The 25,894-nt window shown below is 58.1% G+C and overlaps 1 protein-coding gene across 1 annotated transcript in view; it reads left to right on the forward strand.

The window, feature by feature from the left end:
- The window catches only part of LOC137309291 (probable voltage-dependent R-type calcium channel subunit alpha-1E), a gene marked incomplete at its 3' end in the record, with an annotated part of 193,804 nt that overhangs the window by 163,591 nt on the left and 4,319 nt on the right, over positions 1–25,894 (forward strand). The window lies entirely within an intron of this gene.

The following is a 25,894-nucleotide window of genomic DNA, read 5'->3' on the forward strand; positions in this document are numbered from 1 at the left end:
CACTCACTGACCCCACTCACTGACCCCACTCACTGACCCCACTCACTGACCCCACTCACCGACCCCTCACTGACCCCACTCACTGACCCCACTCACTGACCCCACTCACTGACCCCTCTCAGCGACCCCTCACCGACCCCACTCACTGACCCCTCACCGACCCCACTCACCGACCCCACTCACCGAACCCACTCACTGGCCCCTCTCCGACCCCTCGCTAACCTCACTCACCGACCCCCTCACCGACCCCCATCACTGACCCCCCGTACCGACCCCTCACTGACCCCACTCACCGACCCCTCACTGACCCCACTCACAGACCCCACTCACTGACCCCACTCACCGACCCCCTCACTGACCCTACTCACCGATCTCTCACTAACCCCCCTCACCGATCTCTCCCAGACCCCCCTCACCGATCTCTCACTGACCCCCCTCACCGATCTCTCACTGACCCCCCTCACCGATCTCTCACTGACCCTCCTCACCGATCTCTCACTGACCCCTCCTCACCGATCTCTCACTGACCCTCCTCACCGATCTCTCACTGACCCCCCTCACCGATCTCTCACTGACCCCCCTCACCGATCTCTCACTGACCCCTCCTCACCGATCTCTCACTGACCCCCCCTCACCGATCTCTCACTGACCCCCCTCATCGATCTCTCACTGACCCCCCTCACCGATCTCTCACTGACCCCCCTCACCGATCTCTCACTGACCCCCCTCACCGATCTCTCACTGACCCCCCTCACCGATCTCTCACTGACCCCCCTCACCGATCTCTCACTGACCCCCCTCACCGATCTCTCACTGACCCCCCTCACCGATCTCTCACTGACCCTCCTCACCGATCTCTCACTGACCCCCCCTCACCGACCCCTCACTGACCCCATTCATCGACACCTCGCTGACACCTCACTGACCCCTCTCACCGACCCCTCTCCAAACAGTTACTGACCCCACTCACTGATCCCACTCACTGACCCCACTCACCGACCCCTCACTGACCCCACTCACCGACCCCTCACTGACCCCACTCACCGACCCCACTCACTGACCCCACTCACTGACCCCACTCACTGACCCCTCTAACTTACCCCACTCACTGACCCCACTCACTGACCCCAATCACTGACCCCACTCACTGACCCAACTCACCGACCCCACTCACCGACCCCACTCACCGACCCCACTCACTGACCCCACTCACTGACCCCACTTACTGACCCCACTCACTGACCCCACTCACTGACCCCTCTAACTTACCCCACTCACTGACCCCACTCACCGACCACACTCACCGATCCCTCACCAACCCCTCACTGAGCACATTCACTGACCCCTCTCTGACCTCACTCACTGACCCCTCACTGACCCCACTCACCGACCCCCTCACTGACCCCTCACTGACCCCACTCACTGAGCCCATTCACTGACCCCACTCACCGACCCCCTCACTGACCCCCCTCACTGACTCCTCTTGCCAACCCCTCACTGAGCCCACTCACCGACACCTCACTGAGCCCATTCACTGACCCCTTGCTGACCTCACTCACCAACCCCTCACTGACCCCACTCATTGACCCCACTCACTGACCCCTCACTGACCCACCTCACCGATCTCTCACTGACCCCCCTCACCGATCTCTCACTGACCCTCCTCACCGATCTCTCACTGACCCCCCCTCACCGACCCCACTCACTGACCCCACTCACTGACCCCTCTCACTGACCCCACTCACTGACCCCACTCACCGACCCCTCACTGACCCCACTCACTGACCCTTCTCACTGACCCCACTCACTGACCCCTCTCACCGACCCCTCAACGACCCCACTCACCGACCCCTCACCGACCCCACTCACTGACCCCCCTCACTGACCCCACTCACTGACCCCACTCACTGACCCCACTCACTGACCCCACTCACTGACCCCTCACCGACCCCACACACTGACCCCACTCACTGACCCCACTCACTGACCCCTCACCGACGCCACTTACCGACCCCTCACTGACCCCACTTACCGACCACACTCAACGACCCCACTCACCGACCCCTCACTGACCCCACTCAATGACCTCACTCATTGACTCCTCACTGACTGCCCTCACCGACTCCTCACTGACCCCCCTCTCGACCCCCTCACTGACCCCACTCACCAACTCCACACTGACCCCCCCTTCACTGTCCCCACTCACTGACCCCACTCACCGACCCCTCACTGACCCCACTCACCGACCCCCTCACTGACCCCCCTCACTGACCACCCGTGCCGACCCCTCACTGAACCCACTCACCGACCCCTCACTGACCCCACTCACCGACCCCACTCACTGACCCCACTCACCGACCCCACTCACTGACCGTACTCACCGATCTCTCACTGACCCCCCTCACCGATCTCTCACTGACCCCCCTCACCGATCTCTCACTGACCCTCCTCACCGATCTCTCACTGACCCTCCTCACCGATCTCTCACTGACCCCTCTCACTGACCCCACTCACTGACCCCACTCACCGACCCCTCACTGACCCCACTCACTGACCCCTCTCACTGACCCCACTCACTGACCCCACTCACTGACCCCACTCACCGACCCCTCACTGACCCCACTCACTGACCTCACTCACTGACCCCACTCACTGACCCCTCTCACCGACCCCTCACCGACCCCACTCACCGACCCCACTCACTGACCCCACTCACTGACCCCTCACCGACCCCACTCACTGACCCCACTCACTGACCCCACTCACTGACCCCTCACCGACCCCACTCACCGACCCCACTCACCGAACCCACTCACCGAACCCACTCACTGGCCCCTCTCCGACCCCTCGCTAACCTCACTCACCGACCCCCTCACCGATCCCCATCACTGACCCCCCGTACCGACCCCTCACTGACCCCACTCACCGACCCCTCACTGACCCCACTCACAGACCCCACTCACTGACCCCACTCACCGACCCCCTCACTGACCCTACTCACCGATCTCTCACTAACCCCCCTCACCGATCTCTCCCAGACCCCCCTCACCGATCTCTCACTGACCCCCCTCACCGATCTCTCACTGACCCCCCTCACCGATCTCTCACTGACCCTCCTCACCGATCTCTCACTGACCCCTCCTCACCGATCTCTCACTGACCCTCCTCACCGATCTCTCACTGACCCCCCTCACCGATCTCTCACTGACCCCCCTCACCGATCTCTCACTGACCCCTCCTCACCGATCTCTCACTGACCCCCCCTCACCGATCTCTCACTGACCCCCCTCACCGATCTCTCACTGACCCCCCTCACCGATCTCTCACTGACCCCCCTCACCGATCTCTCACTGACCCCCCTCACCGATCTCTCACTGACCCCCCTCACCGATCTCTCACTGACCCCCCTCACCGATCTCTCACTGACCCCCCTCACCGATCTCTCACTGACCCCCCTCACCGATCTCTCACTGACCCTCCTCACCGATCTCTCACTGACCCCCCCTCACCGACCCCTCACTGACCCCATTCATCGACACCTCGCTGACACCTCACTGACCCCTCTCACCGACCCCTCTCCAAACAGTTACTGACCCCACTCACTGATCCCACTCACTGACCCCACTCACCGACCCCTCACTGACCCCACTCACCGACCCCACTCACTGACCCCACTCACTGACCCCACTCACTGACCCCTCTAACTTACCCCACTCACTGACCCCACTCACTGACCCCAATCACTGACCCCACTCACTGACCCAACTCACCGACCCCACTCACCGACCCCACTCACCGACCCCACTCACCGACCCCACTCACTGACCCCACTCACTGACCCCACTTACTGACCCCACTCACTGACCCCACTCACTGACCCCTCTAACTTACCCCACTCACTGACCCCACTCACCGACCACACTCACCGATCCCTCACCAACCCCTCACTGAGCACATTCACTGACCCCTCTCTGACCTCACTCACTGACCCCTCACTGACCCCACTCACCGACCCCCTCACTGACCCCTCACTGACCCCACTCACTGAGCCCATTCACTGACCCCACTCACCGACCCCCTCACTGACCCCCCTCACTGACTCCTCTTGCCAACCCCTCACTGAGCCCACTCACCGACCCCTCACTGAGCCCATTCACTGACCCCTTGCTGACCTCACTCACCAACCCCTCACTGACCCCACTCATTGACCCCACTCACTGACCCCTCACTGACCCACCTCACCGATCTCTCACTGACCCCCCTCACCGATCTCTCACTGACCCTCCTCACCGATCTCTCACTGACCCCCCCTCACCGACCCCACTCACTGACCCCACTCACTGACCCCTCTCACTGACCCCACTCACTGACCCCACTCACCGACCACACTCACCGATCCCTCACCAACCCCTCACTGAGCACATTCACTGACCCCTCTCTGACCTCACTCACTGACCCCTCACTGACCCCACTCACCGACCCCCTCACTGACCCCTCACTGACCCCACTCACTGAGCCCATTCACTGACCCCACTCACCGACCCCCTCACTGACCCCCCTCACTGACTCCTCTTGCCAACCCCCTCACTGAGCCCACTCACCGACCCCTCACTGAGCCCATTCACTGACCCCTTGCTGACCTCACTCACCAACCCCTCACTGACCCCACTCATTGACCCCACTCACTGACCCCTCACTGACCCACCTCACCGATCTCTCACTGACCCCCCTCACCGATCTCTCACTGACCCTCCTCACCGATCTCTCACTGACCCCCCCCTCACCGACCCCACTCACTGACCCCACTCACTGACCCCTCTCACTGACCCCACTCACTGACCCCACTCACCGACCCCTCACTGACCCCACTCACTGACCCCTCTCACTGACCCCACTCACTGACCCCTCTCACCGACCCCTCAACGACCCCACTCACCGACCCCTCACCGACCCCACTCACTGACCCCTCTCACTGACCCCACTCACTGACCCCACTCACCGACCCCTCACTGACCCCACTCACTGACCCCTCTCACTGACCCCACTCACTGACCCCACTCACCGACCCCTCACTGACCCCACTCACTGACCCCTCTCACTGACCCCACTCACTGACCCCTCTCACCGACCCCTCAACGACCCCACTCACCGACCCCTCACCGACCCCACTCACTGACCCCTCTCACTGACCCCACTCACTGACCCCACTCACCGACCCCTCACTGACCCCACTCACTGACCCCTCTCACTGACCCCACTCACTGACCCCACTCACCGACCCCTCACTGACCCCACTCACTGACCCCACTCACTGACCCCACTCACTGACCCCACTCACTGACCCCTCACCGACCCCACACACTGACCCCACTCACTGACCCCACTCACTGACCCCTCACCGACGCCACTTACCGACCCCTCACTGACCCCACTTACCGACCACACTCAACGACCCCACTCACCGACCCCTCACTGACCCCACTCAATGACCTCACTCATTGACTCCTCACTGACTGCCCTCACCGACTCCTCACTGACCCCCCTCTCGACCCCCTCACTGACCCCACTCACCAACTCCACACTGACCCCCCCTTCACTGTCCCCACTCACTGACACCACTCACCGACCCCTCACTGACCCCACTCACCGACCCCCTCACTGACCCCCCTCACTGACCACCCGTGCCGACCCCTCACTGACCCCACTCACCGACCCCTCACTGACCCCACTCACCGACCCCACTCACTGACCCCACTCACCGACCCCACTCACTGACCGTACTCACCGATCTCTCACTGACCCCCCTCACCGATCTCTCACTGACCCCCCTCACCGATCTCTCACTGACCCTCCTCACCGATCTCTCACTGACCCTCCTCACCGATCTCTCACTGACCCCTCTCACTGACCCCACTCACTGACCCCACTCACCGACCCCTCACTGACCCCACTCACTGACCCCTCTCACTGACCCCACTCACTGACCCCACTCACTGACCCCACTCACCGACCCCTCACTGACCCCACTCACTGATCTCACTCACTGACCCCACTCACTGACCCCTCTCACCGACCCCTCACCGACCCCACTCACCGACCCCACTCACTGACCCCACTCACTGACCCCTCACCGACCCCACTCACTGACCCCACTCACTGACCCCACTCACTGACCCCTCACCGACCCCACTTACCGACCCCTCACTGACCCCACTTACCGACCCCACTCAACGACCCCACTCACCGACCCCTCACTGACCCCACTCAATGACCTCACTCATTGACTCCTCACTGACTGCCCTCACCGACTCCTCACTGACCCCCCTCTCGACCCCCTCACTGACCCCACTCACCAACTCCACACTGACCCCCCCTTCACTGTCCCCACTCACTGACCCCACTCACCGACCCCTCACTGACCCCACTCACCGACCCCCTCACTGACCCCCCTCACTGACCACCCGTGCCGACCCCTCACTGACCCCACTCACCGACCCCACTCACTGACCCCACTCACCGACCCCACTCACTGACCGTACTCACCGATCTCTCACTGACCCCCCTCACCGATCTCTCACTGACCCCCCTCACCGATCTCTCACTGACCCTCCTCACCGATCTCTCACTGACCCTCCTCACCGATCTCTCACTGACCCCACCTCACCGACCCCTCACTGACCCCATTCATCGACACCTCGCTGACACCTCACTGACCCCTCTCACCGACCCCTCTCCAGACAGTTACTGACCCCACTCACTGACCCACTCACCAACCCCACTCACCGACCCCACTCACCGACCCCACTCACCGACCCCACTCACTGACCCCTCTCACCGACCCCACTCACTGACCCCTCTCACTGCCCCCTCACTGCCCCCACTCACTGAACCCACTCACTGACCCCACTCACTGACCCCACTCACTGACCCCTCACTGACCCCACTCACTGACCCCACTCACTGACCCCACTCACTGACCCCACTCACCGACCCCACTCACTGACCCCACTCAATGACCCCTCACCGACCCCACTCACCGACCCCACTCACCGCCCCCTCACCGACCCCACTCACCGACCCACTCAGCGACCACTCACCGACCCCACTCACTGACCCCTCACCGACCCCACTCACTGACCCCACTCAGCGACCACTCACCGACCCCACTCACCGACCCCTCACCGACCCCACTTAACGACCCCTCACCGACCCCACTTACCGACCCCACTCACCGACCCCTCACTGACCCCACTCACTGACCTCACTCATTGACTCCTCACTGAGCCCCCTCACCGACTCCTCACTGACCCACCTCATCGACCCCCTCACTGACCCCACTCACCAACTCCACACTGACCCCCCCTTCACTGTCCCCACTCACTGACCCCACTCACCAACTCCTCACTGAGCCCATTCTTTGACCCCACTCACTGACCCCCTTCACCAATTCCGCACTGTACCCACTCACTGACCCCACTCACTGGCCCCTCTCCGACCCCTCGCTAACCTCACTCATCGACCCCCTCACTGACCCCCATCACTGACCCCTCGTGCCGACCCCTCACTGACCCCACTCACCGACCACACTCACCGACCCCTCACTGACCCCACTCACCGACCCCACTCACCGACCCCACTCACCGACCCCACTCACCGACCCCTCACTGACCCCACTCACCGATCCCTCACTGAGCCCATTCACTGACCCCTCACCGACCCCTCACTGACCCCACTCACCGATCCCTCACTGAGCCCATTCACTGACCCCTCACTGACCACACTCACCGACCCCTCACCGACCCCACTTACCGACCCCACTTACCGACCCCACTCACCGAACCCTCACTGACCCCACTCACTGACCTCATTCATTGACTCCTCACTGACCCCCCTCATCGAACCCCTCACTGACCCAACTCACCAACTCCACACTGACCCCCCCTTCACTGTCCCCACTCACTGACCCCACTCACCGACCCCTCACTGACCCCACTCACTGGCCCCTCTCCGACCCCTCGCTAACCTCACTCACCGACCCCCTCACTGAACCCCATCACTGACCCCCCGTAACGACCCCTCACTGACCCCACTCACCGACCCCTCACTGACCCCACTCACCGACCCCCTCACTGACCCTACTCACCGATCTCTCACTGACCCCCCTCACCGATCTCTCCCAGACCCCCCTCATCGACCTCTCACTGACCCCCCTCACCGATCTCTCACTGACCCCCCTCACCGATCTCTCACTGACCCCTCCTCACCGATCTCTCACTGACCCCCCTCACCGATCTCTCACTGACCCCCCTCACCGATCTCTCACTGACCCTCCTCACCGACCCCTCACTGACCCCATTCATCGACACCTCGCTGACACCTCACTGACCCCTCTCACCGACCCCTCTCCAAACAGTTACTGACCCCACTCACTGATCCCACTCACTGACCCCACTCACCGACCCCTCACTGACCCCACTCACCGACCCCTCTCCAAACAGTTACTGACCCCACTCACCGACCCCACTCACTGACCCCACTCACTGACCCCACTCACTGACCCCACTCACTGACCCCACTCACTGACCCCACTCACTGACCCCTCTAACTTACCCCACTCACTGACCCCACTCACCGACCACACTCACCGATCCCTCACCAACCCCTCACTGAGCACATTCACTGAACCCTCTCTGACCTCACTCACTGACCCCTCACTGACCCCACTCACCGACCCCCTCACTGACCCCTCACTGACCCCACTCACTGAGCCCATTCACTGACCCCACTCACCGACCCCCTCACTGACCCCCCTCACTGACTCCCCTTGCCAACCCCTCACTGAGCCCACTCACCGACCCCTCACTGAGCCCATTCACTGACCCCTTGCTGACCTCACTCACCAACCCCTCACTGACCCCACTCATTGACCCCACTCACTGACCCCTCACTGACCCCCCTCACCGATCTCTCACTGACCCTCCTCACCGATCGCTCACTGACCCCCCTCACCGATCTCTCACTGAACCCCTCACCGATCTCTCACTGACCCTCCTCACCGATCTCTCACTGACCCCCCCTCAGCGACCCCTCACTGACCCCACTCACCGACCCCACTCACTGACCCCACTCACTGACCCCACTCACTGACCCCTCTCACTGACCCCACTCACTGACCCCACTCACCGACCCCACTCACCGACCCCTCACTGACCCCACTCACCGACCCCACTCATTGACCCCACTCACTGACCCCTCACTGACCCCACTCACTGACTCCACTCACTGACCCTACTCACTGACCCCACTCACTGACCCCACTCACTGACCCCACTCACTGACCCCACTCACCGACCCCCTCACTGACCCTACTCACCGACCCCTCACTGACCCTACTCACCGACCCCGCACTGACCCCACTCACCAACCCCCTCACTGACCCCACTCACCGACCCCACTCACTGACCCCACTCACTGACCCCACTCACCGACCCCTCACTGACCCCACTCACTGACCCCACTCACTGACCCCACTCACTGACCCCTCACCGACCCCTCACTGACCCTACTCACCGACCCCGCACTGACCCCACTCACCGACCCCCTCACTGACCCCACTCACCGACCCCACTCACTGACCCCACTCACTGACCCCACTCACTGACCCCACTCACTGACCCCACTCACCGACCCCACTCACTGACCCCTCACCGACCCCACACACTGACCCCACTCACTGACCCCACTCACTGACCCCTCACCGACCCCACTTACCGACCCCTCACCGACCCCACTTACCGTCCCCACTTACCGACCCCACTCACCGACCCCACTCACCGAACCCTCACTGACCCCACTCACTGACCTCACTCATTGACTCCTCACTGACCCCACTCACCAACTCCACACTGACCCCCCCTTCACTGTCCCCACTCACTGACCTCACTCACCGACCCCTCACTGACCCCACTCACTGGCCCCTCTCCGACCCCTCGCTAATCTCACTCACCGACCCCCTCACTGACCCCCATCACTGACCCCCCGTACCGACCCCTCACTGAACCCACTCACCGACCCCACTCACCGACCCCACTCACCGATCTCTCACTGACCCCCCTCACCGATCTCTCACTGACCCCCCTCACCGATCTCTCACTAACCCCCCTCACCGATCTCTCACTGACCCCCCTCACCGATCTCTCAGTGACCCCTCCTCACCGATCTCTCACTGACCCCCCCTCACCGATCTCTCACTGACCCCCCTCATCGATCTCTCACTGACCCCCCTCACCGATCTCTCACTGACCCCCCTCATCGATCTCTCACTGACCCCCCTCACCGATCTCTCACTGACCCTCCTCACCGATCTCTCACTGACCCCCCCTCACCGACCCTCACTGACCCCATTCATCGACACCTCGCTGACACCTCACTGACCCCTCTCACCGACCCCTCTCCAAACAGTTACTGACCCCACTCACTGATCCCACTCACTGACCCCACTCACCGACCCCTCACTGACCCCACTCTCCGACCCCTCTCCAAACAGTTACTGACCCCACTCACTGACCCCACTCACTGACCCCACTCACTGACCCCACTCACTGACCCCACTCACTGACCCCACTCACCGACCCCACTCACCGACCACACTCACCGATCCCTCACCAACCCCTCACTGAGCACATTCACTGAACCCTCTCTGACCTCACTCACTGAACCCTCACTGACCCCACTCACCGACCCCCTCACTGACCCCTCACTGACCCCACTCACTGAGCCCATTCACTGACCCCACTCACCGACCCCCTCACTGACCCCCCTCACTGACTCCTCTTGCCAACCCCTCACTGAGCCCACTCACCGACCCCTCACTGAGCCCATTCACTGACCCCTTGCTGACCCCACTCACTGAGCCCATTCACTGACCCCACTCACCGACCCCCTCACTGACCCCCCTCACTGACTCCTCTTGCCAACCCCTCACTGAGCCCACTCACCGACCCCTCACTGAGCCCATTCACTGACCCCTTGCTGACCTCACTCACCAACCCCTCACTGAGCCCATTCACTGACCCCTTGCTGACCCCACTCACTGACCCCTCACTGACCCCCCTCACCGATCTCTCACTGACCCCCCTCACCGATCTCTCACTGACCCCCCCTCACCGACCCCTCACTGACCCCATTCATCGACACCTCGCACCCCACTCACCAACCCCACTCACTGACCCCTCTCACCGACCCCTCACTGACCCCACTCACTGAACCCTCTCACTGACCCCACTCACTGACCCCACTCACCGACCCCTCACTGACCCCACTCACTGACCCCTCTCACTGACCCCACTCACTGACCCCACTCACTGACCCCACTCACCGACCCCTCACTGACCCCACTCACTGACCTCACTCACTGACCCCACTCACTGACCCCTCTCACCGACCCCTCACCGACCCCACTCACCGACCCCACTCACTGACCCCACTCACTGACCCCTCACCGACCCCACTCACTGACCCCACTCACTGACCCCACTCACTGACCCCTCACCGACCCCACTTACCGACCCCTCACTGACCCCACTTACCGACCCCACTCAACGACCCCACTCACCGACCCCTCACTGACCCCACTCAATGACCTCACTCATTGACTCCTCACTGACTGCCCTCACCGACTCCTCACTGACCCCCCTCATCGACCCCCTCACTGACCCCACTCACCAACTCCACACTGACCCGCCCTTCACTGTCCCCACTCACTGACCCCACTCACCGACCCCTCACTGAGCCCACTCACCGACCCCCTCACTGACCCCCCTCACTGACCACCCGTGCCGACCCCTCACTGACCCCACTCACCGACCCCTCACTGACCCCACTCACCGATCCCACTCACTGACCCCACTCACCGACCCCCTCACTGACCCTACTCACCGATCTCTCACTGACCCCCCTCACCGATCTCTCACTGACCCCCCTCACCGATCTCTCACTGACCCCCCTCACCGATCTCTCACTGACCCCCCTCACCGATCTCTCACTGACCCCCCTCACCGATCTCTCACTGACCCCCCTCATCGATCTCTCACTGACCCTCCTCACTGATCTATCACTGACCCCCCCTCACCGACCCCTCACTGACCCCATTCATCGACACCTCGCTGACACCTCACCGACCCCTCTCCAGACAGTTACTGACCCCACTCACTGACCCACTCACCGCCCCCACTCACCGACCCCACTCACCGACCCCACTCACCGACCCCACTCACCGACCCCACTCACTGACCCCTCTCACCGACCCCACTCACTGACCCCTCTCACCGACCCCTCACTGCCCCCACTCACTGACCCCACTCACTGACCCCACTCACTGACCCCACTCACTGACCCCTCACTGACCCCACTCACTGACCCCACTCACTGACCCCACTCACTGACCCCACTCACTGACCCCTCACCGACCCCACACACTGACCCCACTCACTGACCCCACTCACTGACCCCTCACCGACCCCACTTACCGACCCCTCACCGACCCCACTCACCGACCCCACTCAGCGACCACTCACCGACCCCACTCACCGACCCCTCACCGACCCCACTCACCGACCCCACTCAGCGACCACTCACCGACCCCACTTACCGACCCCTCACCGACCCCTCTCACTGACCCCACTCAGCGACCACTCACCGACCCCACTCACCGACCCCTCACCGACCCCACTTACCGACCCCTCACCGACCCCACTTACCGACCCCACTCACCGACCCCTCACTGACCCCACTCACTGACATCACTCATTGACTCCTCACTGAGCCCCCTCACCGACTCCTCACTGACCCACCTCATCGACCCCCTCACTGACCCCACTCACCAACTCCACACTGACCCCCCCTTCACTGTCCCCACTCACTGACCCCACTCACCAACTCCTCACTGAGCCCATTCTTTGACCCCACTCACTGACCCCCTTCACCAATTCCTCACTGTACCCACTCACTGACCCCACTCACTGGCCCCTCTCCGACCCCTCGCTAACCTCACTCATCGACCCCCTCACTGAACCCCATCACTGACCCCTCGTGCCGACCCCTCACTGACCCCACTCACCGACCCCACTCACCGACCCCTCACTGACCCCACTCACCGACCCCACTCACCGACCCCACTCACCGACCCCACTCACCGACCCCTCACTGACCCCTCACTGACCCCACTCACCGATCCCTCACTGAGCCCATTCACTGACCCCTCGCTGACCTCACTCACTGACCCCTCACTGACCCCACTCGCCGACCCCCTCACTGACCCAACTCACTGAGCCCATTCACTGACCCCACTCATTGACCCCTCACTCACCCCACTCACCAAGCGCTCATTGACCCCACTCACCGACCCCCTCACTGAGCCCACTCACTGACCCCTCACTGAGCCCATTCACTGACCCCTTGCTGACCTCACTCACCGACCCCTCACTGACCCCACTCATTGACCCCACTCACCAACCCCCTCACTGACCCCACTCATTGACCCCACTCACTGACCCCTCACTGACCCCACTCACTGACCCCACTCACTGACCCCACTCACCGACCCCACTCACCGACCCCTCACTGACCCCACTCACCGACCCCACTCATTGACCCCACTCACTGACCCCTCACTGACCCCACTCACTGACCCCACTCACTGACCCTACTCACTGACCCCACTCACTGACCCCTCACCGACCCCACTTACCGACCCCTCACCGACCCCACTCACCGACCCCACTCAGCGACCACTCACCGACGCCACTCACCGACCCCTCACCGACCCCACTCACCGACCCCACTCAGCGACCACTCACCGACCCCACTTACCGACCCCTCACCGACCCCTCTCACTGACCCCACTCAGCGACCACTCACCGACCCCACTCACCGACCCCTCACCGACCCCACTTACCGACCCCTCACCGACCCCACTTACCGACCCCACTCACCGACCCCTCACTGACCCCACTCACTGACCTCACTCATTGACTCCTCACTGAGCCCCCTCACCGACTCCTCACTGACCCACCTCATCGACCCCCTCACTGACCCCACTCACCAACTCCGCACTGACCCCCCCTTCACTGTCCCCACTCACTGACCCCACTCACCAACTCCTCACTGAGCCCATTCTTTGACCCCACTCACTGACCCCCTTCACCAATTCCTCACTGTACCCACTCACTGACCCCACTCACTGGCCCCTCTCCGACCCCTCGCTAACCTCACTCATCGACCCCCTCACTGACCCCCATCACTGACCCCTCGTGCCGACCCCTCACTGACCCCACTCACCGACCCCACTCACCGACCCCTCACTGACCCCACTCACCGACCCCACTCACCGACCCCACTCACCGACCCCACTCACCGACCCCTCACTGACCCCTCACTGACCCCACTCACCGATCCCTCACTGAGCCCATTCACTGACCCCTCGCTGACCTCACTCACTGACCCCTCACTGACCCCACTCACCGACCCCCTCACTGACCCCACTCACTGAGCCCATTCACTGACCCCACTCATTGACCCCTCACTCACCCCACTCACCAAGCGCTCATTGACCCCACTCACCGACCCCCTCACTGAGCCCACTCACTGACCCCTCACTGAGCCCATTCACTGACCCCTTGCTGACCTCACTCACCGACCCCTCACTGACCCCACTCATTGACCCCACTCACCAACCCCCTCACTGACCCCACTCATTGACCCCACTCACTGACCCCTCACTGACCCCACTCACTGACCCCTCACTGACCCCACTCACTGACCCCACTCACTGACCCTACTCACTGACCCCACTCACTGACCCCACTCACTGACCCCACTCACCGACCCCCTCACTGACCCTGCTCACCGACCCCTCACTGACCCTACTCACCGACCCCCTCACTGAGCCCACTCACTGACCCCTCACTGAGCCCATTCACTGACCCCTTGCTGACCTCACTCACCGACCCCTCACTGACCCCACTCATTGACCCCACTCACCAACCCCCTCACTGACCCCACTCATTGACCCCACTCACTGACCCCTCACTGACCCCACTCACTGACCCCTCACTGACCCCACTCACTGACCCCACTCACTGACCCTACTCACTGACCCCACTCACTGACCCCACTCACTGACCCCACTCACCGACCCCCTCACTGACCCTGCTCACCGACCCCTCACTGACCCTCCTCACCGACCCTACTCACTGACCCCTCACTGACCCCACTCACGGATCCCCTCACTGACCCCCCTAACCGACCCCTCACTGACCCCCCTCACCGACCCCTCACTGACCCCCCTCACCGACCCCTCACTGACCCCCCTCACTGACCTCTCATTGACCCCCTCACCGATCTCTCACTGACCCCCCTCACCGACCTCTCACTGACCCCCCTCACCGATCTCTCACCGACCCCTCACTGACCCCCCCTCACCGAACCCTCACTGACCCCCCTCACCGATCGCTCACTGACCGCCCTCACCGATCTCTCACTGACCCCCCCTCACCGAACCCTCACTGACCCCCCTCACCGATCTCTCACTGACCCTCCTCACCGATCTCTCACTGACCCCCCTCACCGATCTCTCACTGACCCTCCTCACTGACCTCCCTCACTGACCTCTCACTGACCCCATCACTGACACCCCCATCACCGACCCCTCACTGACCCCCCTCACCGACCCCCCATCACCGACCCCACACTGAACCCCCTCACTGACCCGGTCCTTCCACTCCCACCAGTAGGACAGACACATCTGGCCGTCTCCAGCTGTGGCTGATCTTGGTCGGAGCTGGAAATCTGTGCCCGAGAGTTTAGCCGAGCTCAGGGTCTCTGACTCTGCCTGGGGTCTCAGTGTTCTCTCGCACAGGAAGGAGACTGGAGGTTTCATCGTGGTAAACCTGTCCGACTGATTACAATGTGTGGGTCAGGATCACGATTTCCACCCAGAATCTGGACGCAATGGACTGAAATAACGTTCGAGATGGTGGAACTTTAAAGATAGCCGTGTCCTGCCGGGAACCACTTTATACTGGAGTATCTGCGACCTTTCACCCTGGTTCAAGAGTCCCTTCACCCGAAACACTCCCCTCCCACTAAACTGGCCGCGTCCCCAGGGGGTGATGGTGAGCTTCCGGCCAATTGGGCCCGTTCGGGGGAGGGGGGGTGAGAGAGGAGCGGGGGGGTGAGATCGGGGTTCATCACATTGAGCCAGAAACTCAGGTGCACAGACACCCCCGGCCCCCTGAATCCAGTGTTAATCACCTGTATCTGCCATGACCAGAACTCAGTGGAAGCCTGTCCCAGGTCTGCTTCTCCTGCTGATGCTGCAGTTACTCTAAATTAGTCTAACTTCAGTCAATGACAGCAGAGTGGAACACACCTGTGTGGCTTTAATTGTCTGCTGATCCTCTATATTTACAATCTATATCAATGACTTGGATGGAGGGACCGAATGTATGGTTGCTAAATTTGCTGATGACACAAAGGTAGATGGGAAAGTAAGTTGTGAAGAGGACATAAGGAGTCTGCAAAGGGATATCGATAGGTTAAGTGAGTGGGCAAAACTTTGGCAGATGGAGTAAAATGTGGGAAAATGTGAACTTGTCCACTTTGGCAGGAGGAATAGAAAAGCAGTATATTATTTAAATGGAGAGAGATTGCAGAACTCTGAGGTACAAAGGGATCTGGGTGTCCTCGTGCATGAATCACAAAAAGTTAGTATGCAGGTACAGCAAGTGATTAGGAAAATAAATGGAATGTAGTCATTTATTGCACTCCTCTTTGCGATGCTGAATAACAGACTCTTCCAGTCACCAATTGATTACGATCGATTACGCTGCTTAGGAACATAGGGACACAGGAACAATAGGAGGCCATTCAGCCCCTCGAGCCTGTTCCGCCATTCAATGAGATCATGACTGATCTGTATCCTAACTCCACCCACCCACCTTGGCTCCATTTCCCTTGGCTAGCAAAATCCTATTGATCTCAGATTTAAAATTATTAATTGAGCTCGCATCCACTGCTTTTTGTGGGAGAGAGTCCCACACTTCCACCACCCTTTGTGTGAAGAAGCGTTTCCTAACTTCTCTCCTGAATGGCCTGGCTCTGATTTTAAGGTTATGTCCCCTTGTCTTAGCCTCCCCCACCAGCGGAAAAAGTTTCTCTCCATCTACATTGGAGATGACACAAAACTTGGGAGTGTAGTGAACAGTGAGGAGGATAGTGATAGACTTCAAGAGGATATAGACAGGCTGGTGGAATGGGCGGACACGTGGCAGATGAAATTTAATGCAAAGAATTGTGAAGTGATACGTTTTGGTAGAAAGAACGAGGAGAGGCAAAGTAAACTAGAGGGTGCAATTCTAAAAGAGGTACAGGAACAGAGAGATCTGGGGGTATATGTGTATAAATCATTGAAGGTGGCAGAGCAGGTTGAGAAAGCGGTTAAAAAAAGCAGATGGGATCCTGGGCTTTATAAATAGAGGCATAGAGCACAAAAGCAAGGAAGTCATGATGAACCTTTATAAAACACTGGTTCGTCCACAACTGGAGTATTGTGTTCAGTTCTGGGCACCGCACTTTAGGAAAGATGTGAAGGCCTTAGAGAGGGTGCAGAAGAGATTTACTGGAATGATTCCAGGGATGAGGGACTTTAGTTACGTGGATAGACTGGAGAAGCTGGGGTTGTTCTCCTTGGAACAGAGATGGTTGCGAGGAGATTTGATCGAGGTATTCAAAATCATGAAAGGTCTGGACAGAGTAGATAGAGAGAAACTGTTCCCATTGGTGGAAGGGTCAAGGACCAGAGGACACAGATTTAAGGTGATTGGCAAAAGAACCAAAGGCGACATGAGGAAAAACCTTTTTTTGCGAGTGGTTAGGATCCGGAATACACTGCCCGAGGGGGTGGTGGAGGCAGATTCAATCATGGCCTTCAAAAGGGAACTGGATAACTACTTGAAGGGAAAAAATTTGCAGGGCTGCGGGGAAAGGGCGGGGGAGTGGGACTAGCTGGATTGCTCTTGCAGAGAGCTGGCATGGACTCAATGGGCTGAATGGCCTCCTTCCGTGTTGTAACCATTCTATGATTCTACCCTCTCAATTCCTTTCAAAATCTGAAAAACCTCAATCAAATATCTCTTAACCTTCTATATTCCGGGGAATACAAGCCTAATTTATGTAATCTCTCCTCATAATCTAACCCTTGGAGACCTGGTAACAGTCTGGTCAATCTACACTGCACCCCTTCCAAGGCCATTATATCCTTTCCAAGGTGCGGTGTTTGATTGGGCTGTTTCATGGGAGATCCTATGTTTGATCTTATGCCAATGAGTTTGCCTGGAAACTTGAGGGTAATTTCACCTCAGCAAAACCAACAGTGCACAGCACATTCTCGGCCCGTTTTGCCAATTGGGTCCCCCCAGTTGGAATTCCACACCACAGAGTGTTCCAATCACAGCAAAGTGTAACATTCAGGCAAAGGAGCCCGGAGCACCCGCCTGAATGGGAGCTCAGACTCCTCGCTATCTGCTGCCAGTGTGTGTGTTCCTCCCTCAGACCCTCCTGGAGGAGGGACCAGGTTCCGCCGTACGAACCCATTCCAGATTTTTGAACCCATTGCAGTTGGTCCTGCCCATTCCAGGTGTTCCAACCCATTCCAGTTGTTCCTACCCATTCCAGCGGCCTGTTTGATCTCTCTCCCAGAGTACCAGACCTGCCCATCACAGAATCCAACTGTTCCTTAAATGAGTCCAGTGTCCTGGCCTCACCCAGCCTGCCAGAGCACCTATTCCAGCTGTTCTAACTACTTCCAACCCATTCCAGTTGTTCCTACCATTCCAGTTGTTCCTACCATTCCAGTTGTTCCCACCCATTCCAGGTGTTCCAACCCATTCCAGTTATTCCCACTTGTTCCAGCTGTTCCAACCCATTCCAGTTGTTCCAACCCCCATTCCAGTTTTCCCACCCGTTCCAGGTGTTCCAACCCATTCCAGTCATTCCAACCCATTCGTTGTTCCAACCCATTCCAGTGGTTCCAACTCATTCTAGCTGAGAAAATCTTAACATGGAAGGCCAGAGTCTGAATTTCAGGGATCAGAGAGAGGCCTGGACTGAACATTTGAAAAGATTTGTTCATTCACCTTGTTCAGTGTGGGTCAGTGGGTAGCAGTCTTGCCTCTGAGTCAGAAGATTGTGGGTTCAAGTCCCACTCCTAGACACTTGAGCATAGAATCCAGACTGACACGTGCAGTACTAGGGGAGCGCTGCACTGTCGGAGGTGCCGTCTTTCAGATGAGATGTTAAACCAAGGCCCTGTCTGCCCTCTCATGTGGATGTAAAAGATACAGAAGAGCAGGGGAGTTCTCCCCAATGTTTATTACTCAAGTAACATGATTAAAACAGATTTTCACTTTGCTGTTTGTGGGATCTTGCTGTGCGCAAATTGGCTGCCACGTTTCCTACATTACAACAGTGACTACACTTCAAAAGTACTTCATTGGCTGTAAAGCACTTTCATCATCCTGAGGTTGTGAAGGGTGCTATATAAATGTAGCCATGATGTGGAGATGCCGGTGATGGACTGGGGTGGACAAATGTAAGGAATCGCACAACACCAGGTTATAGTCCAACAGATTTATTTGAAATCACAAGCTTTCGGAGCCTTGCTCCTTCGTCCCAAGGTGCGGTGCCCAGAACTGCTCACAGTATTCCAGGTGCGGTCTAACCAGGGTTTTGTATAGCTGTAGATTAACTTCTGCCCCCTTGTATTCTAGTCCTCGAGATATAAAGGCCAGCATTCCATTAGCCTTTTTGATTATTTTCTGTACCTGTCCATGACATTTTAATGATCTATGTACATGGATCCCCTAAGTCTCTTTGGGCCTCCACTGTTTCGAGCTTTTCACCATTTAGAAAGTACTCTGATCGATCATTTTTAGGTCCAAAGTGGATGACCTCACACTTACCTACACTGAAATCCATTTGCCACAGTTTTACCCATTCACTTAATCTATTAATATCTCTCTGTAATTTTATGCTTCCATCTACACTGCTTACAATGCTGCCTATCTTTGTGTCATCGGCAAACTTGGATATGTGGCTCTCTATCCCGTCATCTAAGTCGTTAATAAATAGTGAATAATTGAGGCCCCAACACAGATCCCTGTGGGACACCACCAGTCACATCCTGCCAATTTGAGTACCTGCCCATTATCCCTACTCTCTGTCTCCTGCCACTCAGCCAATTTCCGAACCAGGTCAATAATTTGCCCTCAATTCCATGAGCTTCATCTTTAGCTAACAGTCTCTTATGGGAGGGCTTGGAGTCTACAGGGAAAGATGGAGCTGGATCAAACTACATTTGCGATACGGCAGTTTAATATCAATTGCCGAGTTAGATTGACATCCTGTTGTCTCAATCGATCCCCTCGTATCCCACAAGATTTCTTGTTGATGGAGTTGTTATTTCCTCGGGAGAGTGAGTAGGTTGGGAGGGGTCCCGGAAGGACCAGGACCAGGACCAGCCCCAATCCCAATCCCAATCCCAATTCTCGACTCCTGGTACTTATTCCTTCATGTCTTGTAACTCGTGCCCCACCTGATAAGTTGTGTTGAGCGTGTGGCAGTCGAGGCTGCACTGGGCTGGCTCTGTGTGAAGAGAAGGTCTTTAGAAAGTTTCAAGTGATAATTAATTCCAAGAAGATGGAATTATATTGTAAAACTGCATGACGAACTGAGAGTTTTTGCCTCTGGGTGACCTTAGCAACCCGCAGCCAATGAACCAGGGCTTAAAAGAGGCTGCTGCCAGGTCACCATGGTAACCTGCAGCCAATGAACCAATAAAAGAAAGAGGCTGTCCTCATGCAACCATGGTAACCTGCAACCAATGAACCAATCGAAGTGATAGCCTGTATCCGGGTAACCATGGTAACCTACAACCAATGAACCAATCGAAGTGATAGCCTGTATCCGGGTAACCATGGTAACCTACAACCAATGAGCCAACAGAACTGAGAAGCCCCCCCCCGCCGCCTCCCGCGGCCCCCGGCCCGAGGTATCCTTGGCTGTGTGAGGCCGGCACTTTCCCTGCGGATGGACATTCACCCTCGGAGCACGGGAGAGACTCGCCGAGCACCAGGGCTGAACTCCAGTCAGTGATGGGTGCGGCGCTGCTATTGATGCAGGGCCGGCAGAAACAGGCTGTGTCCCGTGTTTGAGGGGCCGACAACGAGCGGACAGCGATAGAAGATTAAATCCGAGAGACTTGGGGCAGAGAGCAGGACAAACCAACACACCAAATTTACACACAGGGTTGTGAGGCTGTGAAATGCAATGGAACAGGAGGAGGCCATTCTGCCCCTCGAGCCTGTTCCGCCATTCAATCAGACCACACCTGGTCTGTATCTTAACTCCATCTACCTGCCTTGGTTCTGTAACCCTTAATACCCTCGCCTAACAAAAATCTATCGATCTCAGTTTTGAAATTTTCAATTGACCCCCAGCCTCAACAGCTATTTTTGGGGGAGAGAGTCCCAGATTCCCACTCCCCTTTGTGTGAAGAAGTGCTTCCTGACATCACCCCTGAACGGCCTGGCTCTAATTTTAAGATTATTCCCCCTTGTTCTGGACTCCCCCCACCAGAGGAAATAGTTTCTCTCTCTCTCCCCTATCAAATCCTTTCATCATCTTAAACACCTCGATTAGATCACCCCTTAATCTTCTATACTCGAGGGAATACAAGCCGAGTCGATGCAACCTGTCCTCAGAATTTAACCCTTTCAGCCCCGGTATCATTCTGGTGAATCTGCACTGCACCCCCTCCAAGACCAATATGTCCTTCCCGAGGTGCGGTGCCCAGAGCTGAACCCAGGATCTCCACTTCCTCCCCTTTGTATTCCAGCCCCCGAGACAACGGCCAACATTCCATAGCCTCTTTGATTATTTTTGTACCTGTGCGCTAGCTTTTAGTGATTTCTTGGACCCCGAAATCCCTTTGTTCCTCCACAGCTCCTCGTCTCTCACCGTTAACAAACTATTCCGATTTGTCTTTCTCCGATCCAGAGTGGATCAGTCACCGCCTCATGCATGTGTTTGTGACATCTGAGGTGCTGTCACAATGTCCACAGGGAGTTGGGGGGGGGGGTTTCCATTGACCTGAATCAATTTGACGAAGCCAGCTGGGCATATCTCTGTGTGCCGGTGGGCAGAGAGCAGCTCTGTCTTCTGGTCATCGCTCCGCTGAAGCCCAAGGCCAGGGAATTCCCATGGGGTAACCCGTGCACTGGTGAAAGGAAGTAAGAATCTGCGTTTCTATTGGCCTTTCATGACCTCAAGATGTCCCAAAGTGCTTCACAGCCAATGAAATAACTTTTGAAGTGTAGTCACTGTTGTAATGTAGGAAACGGGGCAGCCAATTTGCGCACAGCAAGATCCCACAAAAAGCATTGACATAATGACCAGATCATTTGTTTTTAGTGATGTTGGCTGAGGGATAAATATTGGCCCCAGGGCACAGGGGAGAACTCCCCTGCTCTTCAAATAGCGTTGTGGAATTGTTTACATACACCTGAGAGTACAGACAGGGCCTTAATTTAACATCTCATTCGAAAGACGGCAGCTCCAACAGTGCAGCACTCCCTCAGTACTGACCCTCCGACAGTGCAGCGTTCCCTCAGTACTGACCCTCCGACAGTGCAGCACTCCCTCAGTACTGACCCTCCGACAGTGCAGCGCTCCCTCAGTACTGACCCTCCGACAGTGCAACACTCCCTCAATACTGACCCTCCAACAGTGCAGCGCTCCCTCAGTACTGACCCTCCGACAGTGCAGCGCTCCCTCAGTACTGACCCTCCGACAGTGCAGCGCTCCCTCAGTACTAACCCTCCGACAGTGCAGCTCTCCCTCAGTACTGACCCTCCGACAGTGCAGCGCTCCCTCAGTACTAACCCTCCGACAGTGCAGCTCTCCCTCAGTACTGACCCTCCGACAGTGCAGCGCTCCCTCAGTACTAACCCTCCGACAGTGCAGCGCTCCCTCAGTACTGACCCTCCGACAGTGCAGCGCTCCCTCAGTACTAACCCTCCGACAGTGCGGCGCTCCCTCAGTACTGACCCTCCGACAGTGCAGCGCTCCCTCAGTACGAACCCTCCGTCAGTGCAGCGCTCCCTCAGTACTGCCGCTCCAACAGTGCAGCTCTCCCTCAGTACTGACCCTCCGAAAGTGCAGCGCTCCCTCAGTACTGACCCTCCGACAGTGCAGCGCTCCCTCAGTACTGACCCTCCGACAGTGCAGCGCTCCCTCAGTACTGACCCTCTGACAGTGCTGCGCTCCCTCAGTACTGACCCTCCGACAGTGCAGCGCTCCCTCAGTACTGACCCTCCGACAGTGCAGCGCTCCCTCAGTACTGACCCTCTGACAGTGCTGCGCTCCCTCAGTACTGACCCTCTGACAGTGCTGCGCTCCCTCAGTACTGACCCTCTGACAGTGCTGCACTCCCTCAGTACTGACCCTCCGACAGTGCAGCGCTCCCTCAGTACTGACCCTCCGACAGTGCAGCGCTCCCTCAGTACTGACCCTCTGACAGTGCTGCGCTCCCTCAGTACTGACCCTCTGACAGTGCTGCGCTCCCTCAGTACTGACCCTCTGACAGTGCTGCACTCCCTCAGTACTGACCCTCCGACAGTGCTGCACTCCCTCAGTACTGACCCTCCGACAGTGCTGCACTCCCTCAGTACTGACCCTCCGACAGTGCAGCAGTCCCCCAGTACTGACCCTCCGACAGTGCTGTACTCCCTCAGTACTGACCCTCCGACAGTGCTGTACTCCCTCAGTACTGACCCTCCGACAGTGCTGTACTCCCTCAGTACTGACCCTCCGACAGTGCTGCACTCCCTCAGTGCTGCACTGGGAGTGTCAACCTGGATTTTGTACTCAAATCTCTGGAGTTGGACTTGAACCCATGACCTTCTGACTCAGAGGGGAGAGTGTTACCCACTGAGCCACAGCTGATAAAAAAAAGAGGAGAGAAGGACAGTGAAATGGGTGGTTGAGTGAGTGAGTCTCACCTCCCAATCTTGGACTGTCTTCCCCTCCCACCCCCTTCAGCCCTTCCTTGAAGCTGCGTTGCCATAGCGACAAGACAAAACCGGCCTGTATCTGAGAAATCTCATCCATTTCACAAATATGAAAATCGCTGCACTATAAACGCTCAACTCCTGAGACAACTGGCTCCTTTGCTTGTTACTGTTATATTGGATTCGAGTGGGAGGGTGCGGAGGGACCAGACTACCTGATCGATGGGGCACGGGGCGCAGCTAAATCGTGTTTACTGCTCCCAGCGGCCGACTGATCAGGCTTCTGACCAGCACCAGCGTCGGGCGGGTTGGGGGTGGTGATGGAGTTGTGAATCAGTGACTCAGCTCATCTGCAAACATTAATCACTGGAGGAAACAGGCCCACATTTCAAAATAAACAGGAAGGATCGGATATTTTGTCGATGTTTCAATATTACAGGAAAATGAATTGACCTTCAACTGTGCAAGCACATGTGTGGAGAATCTGCACTCACCTGTAAAGCTTCATTCTGCTCAGGGCTAACACCTGATAATCCAGGTGAACAATGAAGGGGTTCTTGAGTGTAACTATCAGGAAAGAACGAGCAGTCATCAGGAACTGCGCCGATTCTTTCCGGCTCAGCCATATTTTACCAATGACAATAAGGTCATGGGTTCAAGCCCCACTCCAGAGACTTGAGCCCATAATCCAGGCTGACACTCCAGTGCAGTACTGAGGGAGCGCTGCACTGTCGGAGGGTCAGTACTGAGGGAGCGCTGCACTGTCGGAGGGTCAGTACTGAGGGAGCGCTGCACTGTCGGAGGGTCAGTACCGAGGGAGCGCTGCACTGTCGGAGGGTCAGTACCGAGGGAGCGCTGCACTGTCGGAGGGTCAGTACTGAGGGAGCGCTGCACTGTCGGAGGGTCAGTACTGAGGGAGTGCTGCACTGTCGGAGGGTCAGTACTGAGTGAGTGCTGCACTGTCGGAGGGTCAGTACTGAGGGAGTGCTGCGCTGTCGGAGGGTCAGTACTGAGGGAGTGCTGCACTGTCGGAGGTGCCGTCTTTAGGATGAGACGTTAAACTGAGGCATCGTCTGCCCCCTCAGGCGGACGTAAAAGATCCCACGGCCACTATTTTGAAGAAGAGCAGGGGAGTTCTCCCCGGTGTCCTGGGTCCCTCAAATAACATCACTAAAACAGATTATCTGGTCACCTGTCCAACTTTGGAGCACTCTGGTTGATATCTCTATCCAGCAGTCCAGGAGAGGCCGAGGCCCAGGACCGGGAGAGGCCGAGGCCCAGGACCGGGAGAGGCCGAGGCCCAGGACCGGGAGAGGCCGAGGCCCAGGACCGGGAGATGCCGAGGCCCAGGACCGGGAGAGGCCGAGGCCCAGGACCGGGAGAGGCCGAGGCCCAGGACCGGGAGAGGCCGAGGCCCCAGAGAAAGGGAGGCCTTTGACAGGACTTTAGGATTCCCTACTGCATGCAGTTCTGGTCATCCCATTATAGGAAGGGTTTTAGAGCCAAGGTAAGGGGACAGCGAAGATTCACCAGAATGAGACCAGGAATGAGTGTATATTAAGGAAGGCTCGAGGAGGAGCTGAGTAGGTTAAGGTGGCTCTAATAGAGGGGTTCAATATTATGCAACGGTTTTGAGAGCCGAAACAATGAAAAATTGTTCCCACTGGTTGGTGAATCCAGTATCAAGGAATATTAAAGGATATGGGGATATGAGCAGACACTCCAGTCAAAGAGCTAGCACAGGCGCGAAGGCCTGAATGGCCTCTCCC

This window comes from Heptranchias perlo, unplaced genomic scaffold (assembly GCF_035084215.1).
Source record: "Heptranchias perlo isolate sHepPer1 unplaced genomic scaffold, sHepPer1.hap1 HAP1_SCAFFOLD_158, whole genome shotgun sequence".
NCBI lineage: Eukaryota > Metazoa > Chordata > Chondrichthyes > Hexanchiformes > Hexanchidae > Heptranchias > Heptranchias perlo.